Source organism: Pyxicephalus adspersus, chromosome 1 (assembly GCF_032062135.1).
Source record: "Pyxicephalus adspersus chromosome 1, UCB_Pads_2.0, whole genome shotgun sequence".
NCBI classification, from domain to species: Eukaryota; Metazoa; Chordata; class Amphibia; order Anura; family Pyxicephalidae; genus Pyxicephalus; species Pyxicephalus adspersus.
In genome coordinates, this window is record NC_092858.1 from 65,498,634 (window position 1) to 65,523,346 (window position 24,713).

General features: G+C 35.0%; 1 long non-coding RNA gene across 1 annotated transcript; it reads left to right on the plus strand.

Annotated features, from left to right (window-relative positions):
- Positions 1-2,333: 2,333 nt before the first annotated feature.
- LOC140331252 (uncharacterized) lies at positions 2,334-21,273 on the plus strand. Its single transcript, XR_011920908.1, has 3 exons — positions 2,334-2,382; positions 10,932-11,026; positions 20,719-21,273. It is a non-coding gene; the product is annotated as an uncharacterized lncRNA (long non-coding RNA).
- The last annotated feature ends 3,440 nt before the right edge of the window (positions 21,274-24,713 follow it).

The following is a 24,713-nucleotide window of genomic DNA, read 5'->3' on the forward strand; positions in this document are numbered from 1 at the left end:
CAGGGAAAGGGTATTTAAGGGAGAAAGGGCACTATGGGAGAAGAGACATGGAAGTCCATATCAGGGGTAAGGGGTCTGTATTGAGAAGCACTATTTGATCCATGAATTCCAGGTGAGTTCAAATGCATGTGGAGTGCCTTTGAGAGTAAAAGTAAGCTTGTCATATGATCATTCAGTTGAGTTTTGTTGTCTGACATACAGACGACTCCTAGATTCAAACGGGGCTTCCCTGCTCCCTCGTGTGTGCAGGACGGAAGCTTGGAGGGGGTGGTTTGCATGACTTGCAGAGGAAATCTTTTGCTAAACACAGCTGAGATTGTGGGTGATCTTAAGGAGGGAGCTCTCTGCAACATCTTGTAATTCTTTTATGACCAAGACAAACTCTGCAGTTGTTTCTTTTTGCATATCAAGGCACAGCTTGCTCCAGAAGTTATTGAATGTCTAAGCTCTATAAAGTTTTTATTGCTTTGTTTGTGATTAGCTCACAGTCAGGTTAAGGTGAAGACATATGTTAAGACAAACAAAATCTGTCCTAATTGCACATAATAAAATAATGTACCAGTCCCGACTTACATACAAATTCAACTTAAGAACAAACCTACAGTTGCTATCTCGTATCTAACCTGGGGACTACTTGTACATAAATATGAACCAGTATCTACCTCATGAAGTCCCCTGTACAGAAGAGTTGTAATGTGAAAACAATGAGAAGTGCAAAGAGCCAATCAGCTCATGTGCTTAGAAGAAGAATATTAATCTGTAAAAAAGAAGTGTAACAGAGGTATGTGCTCACCACCACGAGGCAAGTCAGGGTCAACCTGGGCTCCAAGAAACTAGGATAAATTATGCTGGCCATCAGACTGTGTTTATCTAAAGGCTGAAAGACTGTGAAGGGAATTTCTGTATTGTAGATGAATATTGCAGGAAACATTGGTTTTGTTGCAGTGGTCCTAGACTTCTGGTTTAATTATATGGTTATGTTATGGTTTCTGGGTTCTATATTTCAGAAAATATGCTGTTCCCAGTATGTTCATCTTGGATAGTTTTCTTCTGTATCATACATAGAAGAATATTCTGTACCATATATAAAAGAAAATGACATAAGTTCAAATGCAGTTTTTAGGTGTACCTAATATATGTTATGCATGTTTTGATATCCCCTCCCTGTGATTAACAATCTAAAAATGATAAAATAAGAAAAAAAAAATGCTTAATTCTATCACCTGAAATGACTTATACTCCAAGTCCTCATCCACTTCTTGAAGCCCCCAGCATCTAAGGGATAATAATACAGCCTTCCTGTGGAGTAGAAATAGTCATGGGTTATTTGTAATTGTTATTGTTTTTCTGTGTATTTAAATGATTTTTAAAATAATTTAAATAAAGATTTTTTTCCATAGTTCAAACTATATATTTGTATGTTCTTATATGTGTAAATGAACTTAACTACCGACAGTGGCTTTCATCAGAACGACAAAAGCATTGCTGCCAGTTATTCCCAGTTAAAATCAGGCAAATAGGGGAGCTGTGTGTGCTGAATAGGTTAGTCCAGTCGAGTGGGTGCAAGGCATTGCACACCAAAATTCTGCTTCAATCTGTGTTTATTAATACAAATTCATATGCAAACTAGCACTCAAGTAAGTCAAGAAACAGTTTTTCCTCTTGCAAAGGTTGAAAGGATATATATATATATATATATATATATGTATAAACACAGAGCTGCCATCGGGTAGGGGGGGGAGTACATCTGTAAAAAAAAAATTGGCTTGTGCAATGTTGGAACTTTTAGAACTTATGGGAGGGGGCACATGAAGTTTATCTAGTAGGGAGCCAAGAAAGTTATGATGGCAAAGCAGCCCTTTACACACAAGAGCACACACAGTCAGTAAGTAGACAGTTGCACCTTAATCAATAAACTATTGCAACATACAAAAATCTTTTAGTTAGAACAAATAAATCAATAAGTATGTACAAATTGTATACAATTCAGCCAGCAAGGTAAATCAATTTGCTGATACGTTACTTAGAAAATGCCACAGCTGTGTTAAAATAGGACCTCAATCTGACTACTCAACCCCAGGCTAGTCACTAAAAGTGCAGTATCTTAAGCATGTACTACATAACATGCTCTCTTTCTCTCTGCTTCCTGCATCATCAGAGATATTCATACTTCCAGGGAGAATTTAAACCTGATTGGAGGTCTAATAGGAGAAACTGCAAAGAAGCCTGCAGTGGGTCTGTTGTGAATGATTCATCACAAGCAGGAATTTTCAGATAATCAGATTAGTGATAAAATGAATGGATTGGTGCACTGCAGCTACCTCTGGAAAAAACACTGAGCAGAGCTCCCAGTAATAATCCCATCTTCCAGTTTTGATTAAGGTAATCCTTTATTGGTATTTTAGACTATAGGGGGAATTGTAATTATGCTGGTGTTCTTCTCTAAAATCTGTGTATTTCAACAAGTTCTTGGTTATTTAGTCATGAGAAAAAAGTATATTAAAAGTTTTTGAGTAACAGGGCAAAAAAGTAGGTTAATAAAGGTTTTTTTAGTTTGCTGGTCTGAAGCTTGGCAATGTGGTAACACAATATTAAGGAGGAAAGACATCAGAAATGAGAGAAGCTATTGTTGCTGTTCTACAGGGTTCTAAGGCTATTTGCAAACAATTTGAAGTCCATATTCCTACATTTCACTATCCCTAAGACTTAGAGAAGCCAGGCTATGGCTAGTTGGAACAGAAAATGCCACTACATCAGGGCAATACCAATGACTAGAGCTCAGTGACCATCTTGAGTAAATAATCACCTAAGATCTGGGGGCAGTAGGTATAGGAATATTGCCCCATTGCTGATGAAGGAATAGTGATTCATTGTTGGTATTAGGGACAAGAATTGTACCCCATTGTTGATGTCAGTGAGATGAATAGTGGCCTATTGTTGAAATTAGTGACATAAATTGTACCCTATTGCTGGTGTCAGTAGGATAAAAAGTCCCCATTAAAAGTGTACATGGATAGGTGGAAATGCACCTGATTGTTGGTGTTAGTAGGAGGAATAGTGCTCCAAGGGTAAGCAAAGGGTTGCATCTGGCCTATGGGGACAGTTTAGGGACACTGCTATCTGAGATGTCAGAAGATCCTAAGATAAGACCACAGTTTTCTTCTAAAACAATTTTTAAAATTAGTCAATGTGGTAAACAAAAATGGACTGATAAATACCCGTCTTAAGTAATCCTACTGCAATGTTTCTTTTGAAGTGTTCTGAAATGTAGTTCAGGAAGGCCATATTGCACATCAGAACAGTACTATTGTGAAGAGCAGGCATCATTGAATATGGCACTCTATATTTGATTAGTTTGAATACATATTCAGTTACACCTATTTTAGGCTACCATCCCTTGCTTTCTGAATTCATGAGTCCATTACATATACTGTCATGTCTTTTGGTTATTTATTTTGCTAAGGATACTGATTTTGTGTCTCTTCCACTAATGTTTGAGCAAGTCAATTAAAAAAAAATGCACTTTTTGAATTTCTCCACAATTGGTATGAATGTTCAGTGGCATTTTTTTATTCTACACAATGTCAATTGGTTCTATTCATGTTTTTAAAATATGTAACATTTTAATAAGTTACCCCTTACCCAATGTTAGGTAGTGGTTGTTGGATAGACCTCAAAAATTACTTTAGATTTGTCTTCAGAAATATACATATCTATGTATACAGTATATACAAAGATATACTCTACTTGAAGCTGTGAAGCTTTTAATACCATCCTATTGAATTACAATAAATGCATGTCATGACCCTCTATTGCACCTGTTAATTAAAATTGCTAATCACAACCAATTATCTTGCCAAGATTTATGGCCAAGTGAAACTGTTTGACCTCTGCTTCATTAAAAGAAAAATGTTTGCTGTCTATTGATGAAGTGCTTAGGCAATGCTCGGATCTTTTAAGTAGCTGCTAATTGAAAGGGAACAAAAGCTGATGTCTGGCATATGTGTAGAGGCCTGGAAGACCATGTCTTTTAGTACAGGTGTTTCATGTGGCCTTACAAAGCATGTTGGGAAAGTCACTGGTGAACAACAAAGCAAACCTAAATAACTTTTATCACTCTTTTTCCCTAGTCGTCAGTTGAAAAATTACTTTGTAATTTCATGAATAAATTTGATGTGAAATTTAAGTGTTTCTAAAGTCCTTAGATTTGGTATCTGCAATACTTTCCTATTTTGAGGTTTCTCTACATCGGATGATCCTGCTGTAACACACCAACTGTACTAGGGTGAAAACACTACACCATATCCTTAGGGATAAGAGGACAATCTGTCTGACACTTGATTGGTGGAGTCCAAACCCTTTAGTGATAATATTTCTAACTTTATGGGCGTCAACAATTTTTTTTTTTTTGCGATTCTTGGACATTCCCTTTGAATCACAATACACATCCACCAACAAGGTTTATGTGTGATCAGGCTTTGATGGATGCCTGTTCTTTAAATAAAACGGTCTCTCTCTGACACCTGATTATCATACCATTGGAAACACCAAACTCTGATTGTACCTTCAAATGATATGACAATCCTTGGGACTCATTTGAAAATCAGATGTTTGTGTTAGGTCACATTCATATAAAAATATGGATCTATAGATAGCTAATAAAATAAATCTATCTTGGAGCAACAAGATGCTGTAATGTTTCCTGTATAATAAATTATATAATACTATATAGTCTATATTTTATAATGTTGGCCTGTTAATGCATTGATAATATCCGTTTGCTATTTTTCAGAATGCGATATGCAAATAAAGTTATAACTGTACAATAATAAGCATATGAAAACTGGTGAATCTTACTTGTCTGCCTATATTGCTTATGGGTAGGTGGTCAGGATGGTAGATTTTATGAGAAAGAGAGGCCTGACTATATCTCTTTCTATATATATCTCTTCTGCCCTGATAGGCAAGTAACAACTACTAGGACACTTCAGAAGATCGATATCTGAGCAAATGGTCCTATATCAACCAAACTTTTCAGGGATCCAAATAAAAATGTGAACCAAGTGTCATCACAACCAGGAACAAGTAATGTATTATATTGCATCTTACGTTTTTTAGATGTTTTGGCTGCAATAAGTATGGAACCTTTTGGGACTGCAATCTTTTGTCAACTACAACCCCCCTTCTCTCCCCATGACATGTAGATGATGAGACAGAGGTGTTTGTAGTTCAAACTAGGAGGGCAACACTGCTCTTATGCAGCACGACAACAGTCCAAAACACCTGGTCCTTGTACATGCTCTTATCATCTCCCATCTGGACTGCTGTAACATCCTTCTCGCTGGTATTCCACTAACCCGACTCTCTCCTCTACAATCTGTCAAGAATGCAGCAGCCAGACTCATCCATCCTTCCCATCGATCCTCTTCCGCTGCATCTCCTTGTAGTTCTCTCCATTGGCTTCCATTTCACCTTAGAATCAAATTTAAGCTCCTGTGCTTTGCCTTCAAATCCCTACACAGTTATTGTCCCACTTACAAGCTCCTGTGCTTTGCCTTCAAATCCCTACACAGTTATTGTCCCACTTACATTTCTGACCTGGTAAAAAAATACTCCCCCTGCCGCTCTCTTCTCCTCCAATGACCTACTAATGACTTCCTCACTCATAACCTCATCACACGCACGAATACAAGACTTCTCTAGAGCTGCCCCGACTCTCTGGAATGGTCTTCCTCGTCCTATTCGGCTTGCTCCTACTTTCTGCTCATTTAAAAGAGCGCTCAAAACCCATATTTTCAAACTTGCCTACCCGTCTTCTTCTGTTTTTTGAAACCACCACTACTTCCCACCACTACATATCCTCCATCCTATTGTGTGTGAAATTCCCCCACCTACTAGATTGTAAGCTCTTTAGGGCAGGGTCCTCTACTCCTATATCACTCTCTGTATTAGTCTGTCATTTGCAATCCCTATTTAATATACAGCGCTGTGTAATATGTTGGCGCTATATAAATCCTGTTTAATAATAATAATAACACACAAGTCATTCTACCAAAAAATGGGTAAAGAAAAATAAAATGAATATTCTGGAATGGCCAAGTGAAGGTCCTGACCTTAATCCAGTTGAAATGTTGTGGAATGACTCAAATGAGCAGTTCATGTAAAGAAACCCACCCAACATCCAAGATCCAAAGCTGTTCTGTATTGATGAATGAGCTATAAATCTTCCAAGTTGATGTGTAGGACTGATCAACAGTTACTGCAAAAGTTTTAGTTGCAGTTAATTCTGTAAAAAGGGGTCACACCAAAAACTGTGAACACGATTCACTTACTTTTGACACACGTAGATATGTTATTGGATGATTTTATTTCAATAAATTAATGACCAAATATAGTAATGTTTGTTTAATTTGTTTAATTAGGTTTTCTTTATCTACTTTTAGGACTTGTTTGAAAATTAGACGATGCTTTAGGTCATATTCATACGGTATAAAAATAAAGAACATTTTAAAGGGTTCACAAATTTCAAGCCCCACTGTATATATATCTTGGTTGCATACAGTGCATGAAAGTATTCCACTTAGCACAATAGAGGTAATAAGAGCTAAATAATAAACTTAGCTCATTTCACTACAGTAGTGACATGTGAAATTGTTTGTGTTGTGGCATGTAAAAAATATAGCTATTACATATGATTATTAGTATTTTTTGGTTATCAATATTTATTTTCCCCTGCTTTTTAAGTGTTATTTGGACTTGCAAGCAAGTATAAAATGTTTCTGCAGGTTGTTTTGTCCAATTTAACATTTTGCTTTTTCAAGCAAATATTTTTAAGCCTACCAGAATATACCAAAGCAATTTTAAAGCATAAATGGTTTAAAGTGAGATTCTCTTAGATCTTCTCATTCAATAACCCCTGGGGTTTTCAAATATGTATGTACAGTTAAGGGATACTAGTAATATAGAACAAATCATTCTAAAGTTATGTGCACCTGGTCTGTTTTTCATCAATATTCTTACATTTGGTTACAAATAGGAGAGACAAAAAGACAAAACATACATGCACAAAGACAACCTTTGTAACCTATGTAGTAGAACTCTAAGTCCACATAACTACTAGTACCAGTGATCAGAGGGACAAAGGAACGTAATGATTGTTCAATGTTCTTTTTTTTTCTTTTTACTTTTTACTTTGATGTGTTCTGGGCAAAGAATATATCCTGTTACAAATTTTTCAGGATCCAGAGAATTGGAGCAAATTTCAGTTATTCTCAGTTATTGTAATCATGTTGTAAGGAAATGATGTACAGCACCCTGCCAGACCCTCCCACCAGTCATGATCAGCCTGCATTGTGGGGACTTAGACATAATGTCATAGTGCCTAAGATCAGGTCTGTACTAAAAATGAAAAAATTATATTCATGAGGGTGAAAAGGAGGAACCAGGGAAGACGAAATATTAGCTGATTAATTTCAGCTTTAACAGATTTTTTTTTAATAACATTTTTATGTATTGACATTGGAACAGCTTGTACACTGAAGACACTCACATGATCATTGCACTTCATATTGGCAGATCTAAAGGGGATAGTGTATTCGGATTGTATGTCATGTGATGAGCTTAATGAAATTTCTAACATGTTAGTTTTCTTTAAAAAATATTGGATTTTAGTGAAGACATTCCATATTCAACCAATACATCAATCGAACATTGATCAGGAATGTCCACTTCTTGTTTGACTGACAACCAGCCACAAACACCAAAACACCTCTGATTGTTTATATTTGGTGCTCCAGGTTCCATTCTTTACCCATACTGATTAGTGTTTTGAGAGAAATCACATTTATATTGATTAAATACTGGCCATATACTAGCCAAAGGGTGTAAACAATTGTCAGCATTTACCTCGTGACCACCTTGCACCCATCAACATATCGAGCCAAGGTTCATCTGAGAGTACTCCCTAACAACAGTCAGCCAGAGAAAACTCTTTACAATAACAACACAGGTTTGCTTCACACCATTATACTTGCATGTGTTCTGGCCAGGGCTGGTCCACAGTACATGCAAATAACTTCAGTTGTCCCAAATGGAGACGGCTCTGAAATTAAATTAAATTTGTTCTACAGATTCACTTTGAGGCAGTGTCAGTGCTGCCTGCTTCAAAGAGGATACCAGTGACTGAACTCTATGTAAAATGCACTCAAACAGCCACATGAAAAATCATACAGGCTGCCCAATTAGCAAACATTGGAATTTCATTGTGTCCACCTTTGTCTTGGTTATATGAGACTATGAAAAACTTTTACTAATCGAATAGAACTGCGGTATTCATCTCTAGTCCTCCAGGAGCAGGGCCCAAGCACCTTTCTAGTATTTTTGCAATCAAACAGCATTAAATTTATCATGGTATAATTTACAAAAAAAAAAAATGTTTCTGTCTGAAAATCAGATTGGAGTTGGTTGAAAAATGTAATTTTCTTATGGCTTGGTAAACAGGGAGAAGCCATGTTCATGTTAACTGTCCAATAACATTTTCAGTTCTATTCCCTTTCTCATCATTTGGGCAGCCAGAGTTTAACAGTTTCAGTTTGTACTTTATAACGCTAAACATTCACTTAAAAATTGAATGTAACTGCAGCCATTATTTGGAAGCACTGTGGCCATTTTATTAGCATATTCATATGTTGTTACACCTTGCAATTGCTTAATCACAAACTGATATAAAGAATAAAGCTTTGAAAAAATATGTGATCACCTTACCCATCTCTTTTTTGGTTTACAATAAACGAAATCTATGGGCAGATAATGAAGCCAATTGGCTTAAAGTGGAACTAAAGTTCCATTTTAAAAATTTGGTATCAGGCAGGTTCTTTTTGCAGAGAAGGACATGTGATGTCTGATCTGCAATGAATATTCTTATCTGCCTGATCTGCAACCCATCTGTCAAAATGTCCTTGTGAGTGCCAGGACTGAATGAACTCCTCCATATCTGCACAAGTTACTTCATCCCTCCACGGATAATCAAGGTGATTGGAGATCAGAATACAGAAGAAAAGAAGGGAGAAGATGGCGGCACTCGGAATTGGGACAGGTGAGTATCCCCAGGGTTTAGTTCTGACTAATAGTTTAGTTCTGCCTAATAGTTTAGCAAAATGACCCCAATATATATTAAGGCCTCTCTGCTGATGTAGGAGATTAAAACATTTTAGACAATATTAGCACATGTTGTACTGCCACCAAGGTATCTTTGTAATGTCTGCTTCGATGTACCATATCTTCAATGAACCTGTCAATGTTCGTATCAATATCTGTGTCCTCAAGCAGCCCTCAATTACCAATATAAATATATATTTAGGTCAAACAGTCAAAACTTTTTGCTCAAGTCAATAATACATCCTTATTCTCCTCTGACAAGCCCACTGTTAGTTCACAGTCCAATGTCAGAGCCTCTACTAGCTAAAGAGGTTTAGCACTGTTGGATCAACATTCTGTCATTCACATTCATCCTTCAAGAAAGCTATTGTGTTGTATGAGTGCAATGTATGTGGAGAATGCTTTTTATATGATTTTTAACGCATAGTAAATGCTATTTAGATACATTTAGGTATCTTTGCCTACTGTTATCAGTTGCTGTTTAATGTGGATTATATTGTACCAGAAATATTATGAGTAGGTCTCAGGAGTTGCCATTTGTGCAGTTTCAGAATGCAGGTTTGTAAGGGCCCTTATTGTAAATTTTTGTTACCTCTAAGCAATTGTACAAGGTCTTTGCTCCTCTATGAAAGTAACTACAGACAAAGGTTGCTTTCTGGTTGCTGGTTATGGTTATGAACCGTCTCCACCTCTCAAATCTATTTTACTATTGGTTCCCTTCCAACTGACAGTAATGCAAATAGGCCAGAAAGGACAGAATCCACTCAAACATGTTGAGTCAGTGTGAGTCAATGTATTCACATTCAAGCTTGAATTCCATTTTAGAAATGATTTATTGACTCTTGGTATTCTTATCAGCTCAATGGCTAACAAATGTCACTATTCTATAACAAGATCCACTGACGACTACAGATACAAGCTGTAGGTTAACTCTGGCATGTTCCCTTACCTTAAGTACTTGACAAGGGTTTAGTGATCTATGCAAAGGTGAATTTGATACTAATTATTATGATATAGATCAAAAACAACATAGTGCTGTAAACATAGTGCTGTAAGCTCAGTAGAACCTCCAGATTTTTGTTACTGACAGAGGTGTAATGACCGCACTTATAATTAAAGTAGACAGTGAATAAAACACCTAACACTGACAATATACAACACACTTCTACATTTGTACATCCAAGCCATGGGCTAGAATATATTTGTGGTTTTTAGTGCACAGTGATGTCATTAGCTGTAACATCTGCCCCCGCAGATTTCCAATTGATTGCACCATTCTGTTGCCGGTATCATTTTTACAAGGTGTAGATGTAGATAATTATATCATTGTACAGTGTTCTAAACAACCATAGCTGTGACCTCTTCAACCCTTGTCCTTAGGTATCGGTCACTCTGGGGCTTAGGATAGCACAGGGAAGGAATTATAAAGGTCTACTTCTTCAACATGCCTCTTCGAAACCATCCCCTATGTTATTCTATGATAATATGTATCATTTGTAATAAAGCAACTTGCTAGGTGATGTGATATAAATATGCTAGGAAGCTTTATACGTTTCCTTTTTTGTAAGTTATCTGCAAAATGTTATTTTGCAGCCAGATCCTTCACTTATGAGCTGGGAAGTGATGCACACACTTTTAATGCTGAGCCTCATATCAGTCACACAACCTATATTATGTCTTTGCAATATATTTATCCAATGAAATACCACTGTATGAATCAAGAGTTAGCTGGAAAGTGTTAACGCATTTTCAATCATATTTTTTCATCAATACAGGTTGAAAACAATTATGAATAAATTGTGCATGGCCAAATTACAGCATATCCAGCATGTTGATATATATTGATCTCACAGTCTTTCTATAATTATTTGTAAGTATTCTGTAGATTTTGTATACATGAATAATTATTAGGCTAATGTTACTCAATAATGTTCCATGAACTATTGTTAACAAAAATGTGACTTGTACACAAGCATTCTCACTATTTTAAATGCTTTATTTGTACCTTTTCATTTTACTTTATTTTAACTATTTGGATGTGACGGCTATGTGATCTCTGGTCTTTAATATTTTCTGGACCTTTTTTAGCCATCTGTTTTTCCTTTGTAGCCACCTTTAAGGTAGGTATATGTTAAACATTTAAAGATATGTTAATATGGAACCCTGGAGCTTTTTACTACTTTTGAGATAGATAAAAATAGATATGTAGAAAAACAGATTGACATTCTATGTAGAATTCTTTTTAATACCAAGGTTATAGCTATATGCTTTGCATACTACTGGGCAGGTACATGACATGGATGTGAAAAGAAAATTGTTTTATCACATCGAAGTATTTTGTCCAAATTGCATTATTATGGTTAAGGTTCACTATGGTTACATGTTTGCTTCATTGAATCTCTAAACAGTAGAAACAATTGACAAGAAATTATGTACAGATCATTAAAGTGTGCCAGATTATCATATCTCAATGTGTCTTCTATATGGATTGCTTTAAGACACAAAAAATGCAAAAGTAATCATAAACACTTTTTCGGGCCCCTAATCAAAAAAACAACAACAAAAAAATTGATTGATATACAAGCTATTTACTAAATGTAACTGTGTAATTTTTTCACCTGCCTTTTTTAATAAAGGTTATACAGTATAACATAAGAAATTAACTAAACAAAACTTTATTAAACTGAAATAAAATACTAACCAAAAGGTGGACATATGTATGGTGTTTTACATCATTGGAGGATTATCTCAAGCTAACCCCATCAACTGCGTAGTTGTTTATCAAATTACTAACACTGAAGGCTTTCCTTGCAGGAAAATGGGCACATACCTCTAAAACAGTTACAGGTATAAGGACTTGACATAATATGGCATATAATTATACAAGACTATGTCCAGGAAATGTAAAATAGATTTTTTTTGTGCTTCCATAAAGATATTTTCCACTTGCTATGAAAAGTAACAAAGTAATTTCTACATTCACATCATATACTCAAGGTAAACAATCTCAGGATAGACGTAGCAATGATGTCTCTATTGACAGAGTTTAAAAAGAGCTCAGTGACCTTGCTTAATTAGCCATGTAATAAAGCAGAACTAAAAGAGCCTATTCCCACAAAACACAGCTCAGCAGCTCTCCACCCCCTGCTTGTCAAAGAAGCCATGAATAGGAAGTCAGCAGCAGCAGCAATGCAGAGTGCGACCACTTAGCATTGTACCCCCTTCTTTTCCATATACTTGGAAAAAAGATTAACAAAGAAATCCAACTGCTGATTAGAAAGCTTTCCTTTAATACAGAAGCTCTATGGTTAAATCCATGTCTATTGTTTCCTTTTTTTCATTTGTATTTTTTTTTTAATATGGTTTGTGCATATTATTAAAAAAAACACAGCTCAAAATATGCAAGTCTGATTTAAAATCAATTCACAGGAAACTGAATTTTATATCAATTTTAGTTTATCCATATACACTTACATGTTATCCCGACACTTATAACATAAACCTTACTAATTCGGACTTATTTTAAGATAACATCAGATAATTGTGTATCAGTAGAAGCTGGCAAATATTAAGGGAGGGAAATGTTTTTTTCTAAAATTAAAATATTAGTTATCAGTAAAGCATAAAAGAAGTATCGGAATGAATAACATCCCACTACTTCTAACAGAAAAATATGCAAATTTTTTTTTTGGTACTAATCTGCTTATTTTGTATCTTGGGGAAATATGGTAATCACACATCATCATGAAAGTATGAATAAATAAATCCATGATCTTTATGAAATAGCAAATGATATGCTATTGTAAAATGCCTATTAAATTTGAATTGGTTATTTATAAACAAAAAGCAATTCAGTATTTTAATGATGACTAGAATCTAACATATGAGCCATATTTATACATAATTTCCCAATACATAGTTATACATAGTTTCCCAAACTCATTTTTGGATAATCGTAGAAATGTAAACCTTAAGTATATTCATCTTATGTCCCTCACTTAAACCAAAAAAAGTTAAAAGCATTCCAATTCATTAGAAATTGAATGAATTTTAATGTATCTAATGATTTACAAAAATAAAATATAAATATATATTTAGTATTTAGGTATTTGCAATTTATATGTAGTGAATAATTTAAAACTCCAGTCATTTGATAAATGTTTTTTGCAGAAAAAAGAAAAAAGACAAAACTTTTACTCAAAAATAAAACATTTTTCTAGCCTGATTAAATTAGAAAAATGTGTCAATCCCGAGTGAAAGTTGTGTGATTTTTAGAAATAGAAAATGAAATGTATAGTTTTGTTTTTCTTATGTATGCTGTTTAATCCATGCAGTTTAAGAATCTTCTATTTTCATGATTTCTAACCCTAAAATAAAAAAATATATATAAAAATCCAGAGCGTCTAGCAATGTCCTGTGTATGGTTAGAAAAAATGTTGTTCATTTTGACATGTCCATTTTTATTAGTGGCAGCAATGTGTTTATTATACATTAGAATACCAGTCCAGCCACAAGGATAAAAAAAAACATCATAATATTATTTTCTCTCTTTTCTTCTTCTTCATGAATATTTGCTTCTAGTCGAAATATAAAAAATCCACATAAATATACCAATAGTATCATGGAATTTATTCAACAATATGTTTACCTTACAGTGAGGTTTTGCCCTGGCATCACCATGGGTTCTTTAACCATCTGACACATTTACTTGTATGAATGATAACTTAAATATAAACTTTCTTCTATATTTGTGAAATCTACAGCTAGGAAATAACAGTTGCAAATACAGCAATATAATAAAACACAAACTAATAAAGTGTGATATAGTTCTTGTGCATGTAATTCTAGTTTTTTTCCTTGAATAGCACAAAGCTTGGAGAATAGGGCCCTCTGCTGGCCACATGTAAACATTCCAATAATAATCAGAATTGAGTGAGACAAGTTTGAACTTGGTTGCAAGGAAACAAGAGATGATAGAGTGTGATCGATAGCAATATCTATGATGCCACTTTCATATTAAAGTATGGAGTCAGACTGTATTTTAACTAATGAATTGTAAGCATGGCAAACTGGACATAGTTCAGACTTGCCAGAGAGGATAGAACCCAACTGTTGTTTAAAAGGTAAACTAATAATTAAAATATTGCTTGGCATTATTAATCTATTCAAACCCTTCAAAAATATTGATATTTTGTAGCAAAGGCTATATCAAGACTTATGATTAATGAATGATTTGTTATTTTTATATTACTCTTTTATTTTCCTAATTTTATTCTACACAAAGCATACATATCAACATATTAAAATCTCTAAACCTCAAATGTCATAAATTAGAAAGGGGGCAATTTGTTCCTTCTGGCACCCCTAGCCCAACCTGACTGGTAATATCATCTTGAGTCCTAAAAGCCCACTCTGCACAAGTCATAGTAGCCATGCCTTGCACTATTGTGGGCTTACATAGCTGAGATGTTGCAAATGGCAACACATTTGGCACACAGAGCTTGTGTGGTTCTCTAAAAAGGGGAAGGAACCCTTTTATTTGGATTTGGGATGCAGATGATAAATTGTTAATACAATTTTAAAGAAAACTACTCATCAATATTGTCCCAGGGCTCATTACAAATATGATTTTCCCATTACTGACTTACTATGCCTTGTTCTGCACAGCAGATCTTTGTGGATGAATCTATCTTGGTAGAAGAGCAGGGCTTTGCCTTCCCATGCCAGAGCTGGCCATTGATGAATGGCAGTCTGATAGCTGGTGGGAGAATTTTGTAATGGACACAAAATCTGGGAGAATCTTATACTGAAGGTCTTGGGGTACAGCTTTTTTCAGGCAAAACCCTCTGGAGCAGCACTGAATCTTTTTCAGAATTTTTGCAAATATACAGATATAGGTTTACAGAACATAAATGAGCTAAGTAAATGCCAGAAAGTGCACTCGCTTTTTTTGGTAAAATTTAAGACAAAAGGCCCGATTTATTAAAGCTCTCCAAGACTGGAGAAGATATACTTTCATCAATGAACTTGGGTGATCAAGCAAACCTGGAATGGATTTAGATCAGGAAGGAAAACATTTGCTAACAAAAAGCAAAGACTTTTAGTAAAGCCATTCCAGGTTTGATAGATCACTCCAGCCTTGGGAAGCTTAAATAAATCAGGTCCAAAGTGCATGGTGCTGCAAATAAGGCTAAAATCATGGCAGATATAAAAGGACACAATGGGCCTGATTTATTCAAGTCCTCTCAGACCAGAGAAGATAGATTATCATGGTCGAACCTGGGTGATCCAGCAAACCTAAGATGGATTTGGTTCAGGATTGAAAACATTTGCCATTTAGGAGCAAATTATTTTAAGGAAATACATTCCAGGTTTGCTGGATAACCCATGTTCTCTCATGATGGTCTTTTTTCTCCAGTCTTGGATGGCTTTAAATCAGGCCCAATGTGAGTTCCCCGATACATATTTTTGGGGAATGCCCCCTACTACGTCAGTTCTGGGGTACAATATCAATAACTCAAAGTATGACTGATATACACATACCGAATGACCCAGCATTTTATCTCTTTCAGCACAACTCCCTCCCAGCTAAAACATACAAAAGATTAGTGATTAGACATATGATAGTGGTTCCAGCGTGTTTATGAGATCCATAGAATGGAGAATCTTGTTTCATCCTCCTGATGTACAGGTAGATTTTTCAACACCTGGTATCACTGGCCTAAATATTCCTCCTCACAGGAATACAGAAAGCACCTGTGCCCGTCTTTTCTCTGACAAAGGACAGTTGAACAATTGTGGTAAGCATACCAGAATACTCACCCACCTTAACGATGGATATTTAGTTACTTGTTTTTTCTTACCTACCCCTTACTGTACCCTTTAAGTTATGTCTCAAAATGGATCCCAAATTTATAGGAATTGTATTGTTTATTTTCATGTTCTATTTTTACTGAAACCCGGTCATAGCTTTCATAGTACAGACCTTTTTGTTACTTGAGTTTGATTGCGTTACTACAATATGTGTACTACACTTTGCTTATTTTCTTACAACTTGCGTAATTTAATGCCATTTTTTTGTATTTTGAAAAATTTTAAATTTCAAATAAAGAATGTTTAAAAAAAAGGTCAGGCCCAATGTGCAAGACAAAGAGCCAAGTGCAGAGCACATTCTGATGGGACCGAAAGATGAGCTTATCTGTATACTATTTTTTTTTTTTTTACTATCTTTTTACAAGATAAGTGTGGAAAGGAGATATGTAATTGGTAGATGAAACAGAGCATTATTATATTTAATTTGTGCATTTAACTGTTTGCCTAAAGGTTTTTTTAAACTTCTAGATGCTTTCAATACAACAGCAAATGTTTCATTTTAAATCTAAGGTCCACGTAAGAAGGCAGTATTTTAATACGGTTGTGTGTTTTTTTTACCCATTACCACACTGTAAACACAAGTAACACAATTGGAGTACAACTGGTGGCATATTTTTCTGGGTCCTATGCAAATTGGGATGGCTACTGGATCTTGGATTAATTTCAAATATCCAACCGGTGGTTATTGCTGCCCTATGGGAGTAAACAAACAAAAAAAAGAACATTTTATATACATTTCTTGGTAAATACTCAGATGAGCTCATTTCCAAAAACTGTCATTGCCCGCATGATGAAAAATTAGCTAAAATGAACGTTAGTGTAATACATCTCCACTGTCTTTTGCACAATTTTTTTTTAATAGTGTTTTTGTTAAATTGTCCAAAAACATTTTTGTTGAGGTGCAACATGTTGCTATAGGTATATTGGTCTGTGTTTGAATTTAAAGCCCATTGTAGCTGAGAAAGTGATTTTAAATTATTTCATTTTTGAAATACATAAAATATTTTCTGAATATATCTGATACATATGCATTGCACCATCAGCTAATAACATCCTAAATATCTAATTAATAACAAAAAAAACTCAAAATGTTGATATTTATTATTATATAATACAACAGATAAAATGTTGATGCATAATAACACATATAGTTCACTAACATGCCACCAAGTGAAACCTATAATGCATTGTCATTTTATGTGATTAACTGGTTATGTTTTGTTTGTGAAGGTTTTTCTTTTTGCTATTTTTCTTTTTGCTATATTTTGTTGAACTAAGTGAATGATTCCTTAAGAAACCCATTTTAGCTGCATTGATGAATCATGTTCTATGTTCTATGTTTCACTTATTCTTGACAGAAAACAATCTCAAAATCTCAATGTCCCAAGTATACATTTTACCCTTCTATTATATTGTGCAAAGTTCAACCGATTTCCCCATGAAATCACAGTACTTACTCATCTTGAGTCACTATAGAGTGACTATTGAAAAAAAATGGCTACTATTTTCTTAGTTCCTTCTCCTAAATGGATAATGGATAAATAACCTAAAGTATCTCTTTATATTTTCTAAAAACCCAGTTGACTGTATGAATGCCTGCACTACAATATCTATGTGTGGGCAGAAACATGCCAAACCTTGGACTTTGGAATCATGGCAGCATAAGCTTGTTGTACCCAAGAAATTTAAAAGGTCAGGGACTGGCACAGCCAACCAGGTTCCATCTATAATCTAATTATAACTTTAAAAAAAAAAACATAACAAGTGCACAAACAAGCTGCAATGTAATATAAGGCACAGACAAAAACCTTACTTTTAACAAGCATGAGTTCAACCTATGAAAAGTTTGTGAAAATGTTACAGAAAAATAGATCAGTGCCTGATTGCATCTTAGATTAGAATCAGCAGTCATCATATGAACAGAGAGAAGCATCTTGCAAAATGATGTAGTGGGCTATAATGGCTAGACTGAAGGGAGCAAAGCTACACAGTTACTTATTTATGTAATGATATACATATCATGAGATAATTGGGTGGTTACCAATGCCCGGTATAAATGTAATTTGTTTTTGGATTCTGAGAGGTAAGCTGATATCTGCAGAACCATGTAAATGAACTGGGAAGGTGAAGATAAAGATAGTGCAATGCAGTTTTAGGGGGGCAATAAAGCTGAACTAAAGTTCTGCTTTCATAATTTGGGATCAGGCAGGGGTTTATTACCTAAAGGGACAGACGATGTCCCCTCTGCTTTAAGCATTCTTACCTAAGTACCGTCCTGATCTGTAAAAAGAAAAATCACCAATCTCATGCACAGCTCAGCGTAGGAACTTGGGCTTTCTCTGCTGCTGCTGGAACTGAATGAACTCCCATGCACATGCTCCATCCCAGCCTAGCCAAGAAGGCCAGAGTGAAAGCAGGAAGAAGATTTTAAACTGGGGTGCCTGTGACAGTATGGAGACAGGTGAATGCAATTAAAAAATTACATTTGTGTTATTTTATTGCAGATGGAACATCACCTGTATTTTTTGACCAATAAGCAAGACTTAAAGAGTTGCATATTTTTCTGGGTCTGATGCAAATTAGGATGGCTACTGGATCTTAGATTAACCTCAAATATCTAACTGGTGGTTTTGCTGCCCTTATGGGAATAAAAAAATAAAAAAAGAACATTTGATATGAATTTATTGGTAATTACACAGATGAGCTAATTTCCAAAAATTGTCATTGCCTACATGATGAAAAATAAGCTAAAATGAACGTTAGTGTAATACATCTCCACTGTCTTGCACAATTTTTTTTTTAAATAGTGTTTTTGTTAAATTGTCCAAAAACATTTTTGTTGAGGTGCAACAACACAACATGTTGCTATAGGTATACTGGTGTCAGAATTAACAGCCCTTTGTAGCTGAGAAAGTGGTTTTAAATTATTATTTCATTTTATTTCATATTATTTCATACATGAAATATTTTCTCAATACATCTGATACATATGCATTGCACCATCAGCTATTAACATCCTAACTTGCATGGGACTCAAAAAAATATACCACCCTATCATTACGTCTTGTTTATTGTTCAGTCTGTAGAACACATTCATACCCATTAGCTAATAGACAAAAAGTTCAGTGAACATAAAAATGCAAGAGGTCATGCCTTCTCATTCACAGCAACAAATGAATTAAACTTAGTCTGACAGAAGCAGGATACCAGTGACACAAATATTGACATTGACATTTTTACTGATCATAACTATTACAAAGACTCTTACATTGACTAACTCACAGTGACAGGTACACGGAGTAACACAAAGTGAATGTGGATATATAGAAGGTAACCATTAGAGTGCATAACCGTCTTCTTCTAACCTTGCGTGAAGAGTCATAATAAATGCATCTAACTAGGCTGAGCAGAGGTAATATTTAAGTTGCCTGGTTGCCTTTATTTAGCTAGCCTCACTTTAATACAAAAATTCCGCTAGTGATCTATCCAAACCATGTGAACACCTAGATCACATGTACATCCGATAAGTCACAGTGGAGTCCTTGACAATGTTGGGAAATCAAGAGGTTTTTTTTTTTTTTTTTTTCCCCATTGGGAATTTGGGGCCTTTACCTGTTTGCTAGATGATTTTAATTCCTATAATTCTAGGAAATGTTCACAGGTTCTTTCTTATTTGAGATGTCATTTTCCTCACCTGTTTTTTCTGCAATCATCAATATCTACAAGCAGTCCACGCACACCATGAAAGCCTAGAATGAAAAGGTTCAACTTTAAAGTAATGACTTCTGTCAGGTGCAATATCAGTCTATTTGCAGACAAGAATTATTAACAACGGTGTCTAATCTAATGTAGTAACTTAACCTATTTGAATCTCTATCAGATTCATAAATCAATAATTATAAGTGAGAAGTCTTCAGTATTAACTCAGTGACATGTTATTTAGAATCTAACAATCAATGTTCCATTGAAATGAAATGGCATTCACTTAAAGTGCCGAGGGGGAAATTTGACTAGTACATATGACATGCTATTTAAAGTTAATTATCCTTTCTTACTCACCATACTGGAAGAATGATCTTGACACATGGAATAAATATAATGTTTCTCTAGTGGAATTAGATGCATCCCAATTATCATCTTGTTCTTTGGTGCAGGCTGAATTTATTCCACACCAACAACACTAACATAAATTTTACAGCAATCAACAAATTTAGCCCATTTAAATGGCACCTTGATAAAAGATAAAATCAGATTAAGTTATATCATTGGTCATACGCAGTAGAATGTCTAACTTTAAAGTGAACACCAGGCAGATTATATGAAGCTACATTACCTGCCAAAAGATTTGTATTTCTGTCCACGGTCCTGAAATGTAAACAACACCACTCAGTCTAGCAAGGGCATGGACCGGATCTTTCTCTGTTGCAGTTTTACTTACACTCACCGGTCCTCTCCCCTTTCTAGGCTGTTGCAAAAGGAAGCAGGACACTGAGCTCATTTCTCAGTTGCTCTGTACTCTTCCCCTTATCGGTATGCTATGTATAATGCTGCACATCTGATTGACTCTTTATACTGCTTCCTTCTCTACCTCTTTAAACTCTGCAGGAATTACCAGAGGCAGCTATTAGAATAAATAAAGTTGAAGTTAACTCTACTAGCTTTTTCACCAATATCTTCTGTCTTTTTCAGGGTTTGGAATATTCAACCATCTTGAAGTTGGAATGCAGTAACTCCTGAACACGTGCATAGGAGTTAATTTATAAATTTTTAGGCTTAGTTTTGCTTTAAGATACATGCACTGCTTGTGTTTAAACCAGGGCTGTGGAGAATTTTGGGTACCTGGAGTCGATAAAAATGAGCCGACTCTGATAAATTAAAATTATAATAAAAACAATACAGCAAGTTCAAATGTCCTATTTCACAAACAATAGTCATAATTAAGTACTTCTCTGATATAAGAATAAAGCCCAGTGCATAGTTGTATTTCTACTAGTGTGAAGTTCAGCTGAGCTATTATACAACCTGACATTCACTATATTGTAATATGCAATATGTACATTACAAAAAGTGTTTTCATTTTATTTCAGATATATTGTGTTTAACAAGTTTATTTGAGTGTAAACAAGTGTAATGATGTGAGTAGGTGTAGGTGAGTGCTATGGCCTGATGTGTGTTCAGGTGTCCTGTCTGCACTCTCCATATATGCTCCCATCCAGCGCTGAACTTTAACATCATTTTGCACACCACCTAATACTAGGGAGTTAGTTAACTGCCCCCCCTGGCCCTGGAGCCTCCAACTGCCCTGTCTTTAGCAGAAGATCAGCAAACAAAGATAAAGGCAGCAGCGTCTGCTCAATTTCCTCTGTCTGCTAAATAAGCTAAGAAGAATTTGGAGGAATGTTTTTTTGGACTTAACTGTAAGTGTTCATGTTTATTTTAAAACTGCATGGCTGCTTGTGTGTACTATGATGGAAGGCTGTGTGCATGTTTCTGGATAAAACTGCATTTGTGTATGTTTGTGTGTATGGTGCAGGAATGTATGAATGTTTGTGTATAGTGCATATCGTGTGTATGTTTCTGAGTGAAATGTAGGGCTCTGTTTTGTGTGTATAGTATATATGTTTGTGCATGTTTTTCTGTGTAGGACAAATTTTGTCCTATACAAGTTAAGTTTAGTGCAGAGCTTTAGCTTATTTGTGTGTATAGTGCAGTTGTTGTATGTATGTTTGCAATATTGCAGGACTATGTGTACATTTGTATTTAAATCAAAGATTATGCTAGTCAGTATAACATTTTATATTTATATTTTAGTAAAAGCAGCACCCCATTCACAATGGCAAAAAGTCTTTCAACAAACACGATAAAGTCTGCTGTTTATGAGCACTTTACATTATCAAGTGATGGGAAACATTACGTGTGCCAATGTATGCAAAGATTTGCAGTTTCAGTGAGTCTAACAAAAATGTACCTACAAGAGCATCAAAATTGAAAAGACACTTGCAGCGTTTTTATCATAAAGTGTCAGAAGTTGTGAATGAGAAAGATATCAATGAAAATATTCCATCTAGTTCTGGAATAAAAAATGTTCAGAAATCTACTGGAGACCAAACACAACTAAGAAGATTCTTTATATCTGACAAAGTTACCATAACAATGACACCATAAATATTCAAAAACCACATTATTGAAATGGTAGTAAAGAATATTGTACCACTATCCTTCTTTTCACAGTCGGCTTTTTTTAGGTCTAAAGTATAAGGAAACTTAAAATTGAAGAGGCCAAATGTAAAAAGGAAGAACTACGAAAAGGTCTGAAGGGACATTTTATCTTCATAAAAATGGATGCATGCACACGTCACAGTCAATTATTTTGCTAATAATGTTAGCTTTGTTGATGAAAATAATAAAACAATAACGCAAACCTTGGGAGTAAAGGACACCCAGGCACACCACACCAGTCACTATCTTCAAAAGTTAGTGGAGGGTGATCTAGAAGATTTTGATATTAAAAAGGAACAGATTCTATGTATTGTGACAGGTAATGCTTCTAATATGTTGAGCACAATTGGGAAAATGAATAAAGTAGATGAAGAAAGTGACATACAGATATTAAAGGAAGACAGTTCTGCAAGTATTGGAGAAAGTGAAAGCGAAGAGAATAGTGACATTTTGGATAACATTGTTGAAGAAGTATCCAAGCATACTACTATTCAACATATGCGTTGTGCTGTTCATACTCTGCAACTTGCAATAAGAAATTGATTGAAAGATCGTCATGCAGCTACTGTAATTGGCAAATTGAGGCAAGTAACTGTTGCAGCCAGGGCCCCTAAAACAGATGACATTTTGAAAAGATGTGCAGGAAAAAGAACCATTTTGGATCAAACAACACGCTGGGGAAGCACTTATTTGACAGTAAAGCGTTTGGGTGAACTAAAAGACTTTGTTGAAGAACTGGACAATGAAAATGTTTTAACTGAAAGCCAGTGGACACAGGTAAAAGCACTGGAAAATCTACTTTCTAACCCCTTTACTGTCACCAAGTTTGCAATCTGAAGATTTAACACCTAGTTAATTTTTTTGGAAATGGAAGAGCTTGATATATTGCCTGAACAAAAGTGGAGGGGTAATATATGATGGTATTGTATCTTCAATGAAGAAAAGAGAGAATCTCTTACTCGATAATCAAATCTTGTTAGCTGCTATTTATGTTGATCCAATGAGCCGAATTTTGTTGAGCGATGACTAGACTGATACTGCAAAAAGGCCCTCTAAGAAGTAGCAGTTCGCATGAAGGGATTACTACCTGAAACACCACCACTGGATGAAGCTATAAGCACTGGTAACTCAGGATCATCCTCTTCAAATGAAGAATTCGACTTTGATTCCTACTTGGACCAAATGGAACTTTCAACAGTAAAGGGACATTGCATATGCATGAAAGATAAACGACTAGAAAATGTCCAAATAAAGAGATTCCAGCAGTAGTTTTTTAAAGAATTTAAAAAAGTAGAAAAGTATGATCGCTCATCGAAACTGACTGTAGAAGAAGCCATCCTTGTTTATCCTGAGATTATTAGTGATGTAGCTAGAACCGTAACAGCAATGCCACCCACCCAAGTCAGTGTTGAAAGACTATTTTCAGCTCTAAAAAAAATCAAGTAAGATTTAAGAGTTTCCATGAAAGAGGATCTGGCAGAAGCAATTCTGTTTCTTAGAACACTACATTGAGTTAGTTTTGGATTGCATTTAACAGCTATTCTACTCTACAACTAAACTATTTCAAGTTTATTATATAAACTGTTTTAGGTTTTACAGCTTTTGTTTTTGATCATGTAGTTAAGCTTTGTTTTTGTTTTAAAACTACCAAAGAATGTGGTTCATATTTACCTGGTAAAGTTCCTGTTCCTAATTTTTATGCATGCTATGCTACTACTTTATAGCCACTTTATAAAAACAATAAATAAAACCTTATTGTTTTCATTTTTTTGTCTTTTGTTTAAAATGGCCAATACAGTAGAGCGTCAGCTTCCTAGCCAGTAGTTCTGCGGTTAAATGGCGTGTATGTTGCCTTCCTTCGATCAACGTGGAAAATACATTAGCACATTACAGGGTTTCTCATTTTATCGTCACACTTTTTCATTCAAACTTCACAAAAAAATGTAGACCCCCTAATTATTCATAGATCAATAAATTCATTATAAAATTAAATATAACACAATATTTTTAGTTTTTCTCAAGAAACATTAAATAAAAATATGTAATAATTAAAATATTTATTCCTCATTAATGCTTTCTCCTCTTAGGTATTTAGTCAAAAAGCTAAACATTTTTGTATAATTATTTGAGCAATCCCGCTCGTCTATTGTTAAAAATACACTATTGATGCTTTCTAATAAAGCACCCTTAATTAATTTCTGAGTTGAGATCAAGGATTTTGTTAGCATGGGTAAGCCTTTCTTGAAGGGAGTGGAAATCATTGCACCTTGCAGGAAATAAAAAAGTTCTCTTTAATGATCATTGGAATTTATCAATGCATCTATTTATTGTTGAAATAGATACATTAATTCCAAATTTGGCAAATATTTGATCCTTCATTTCCCTGACGCTTATTCCGCAATCTTCGGACTTGCATAACTCCTCCTTATGGGCTTCATCCAACTTTGAATTTCTTAGACCTCCTC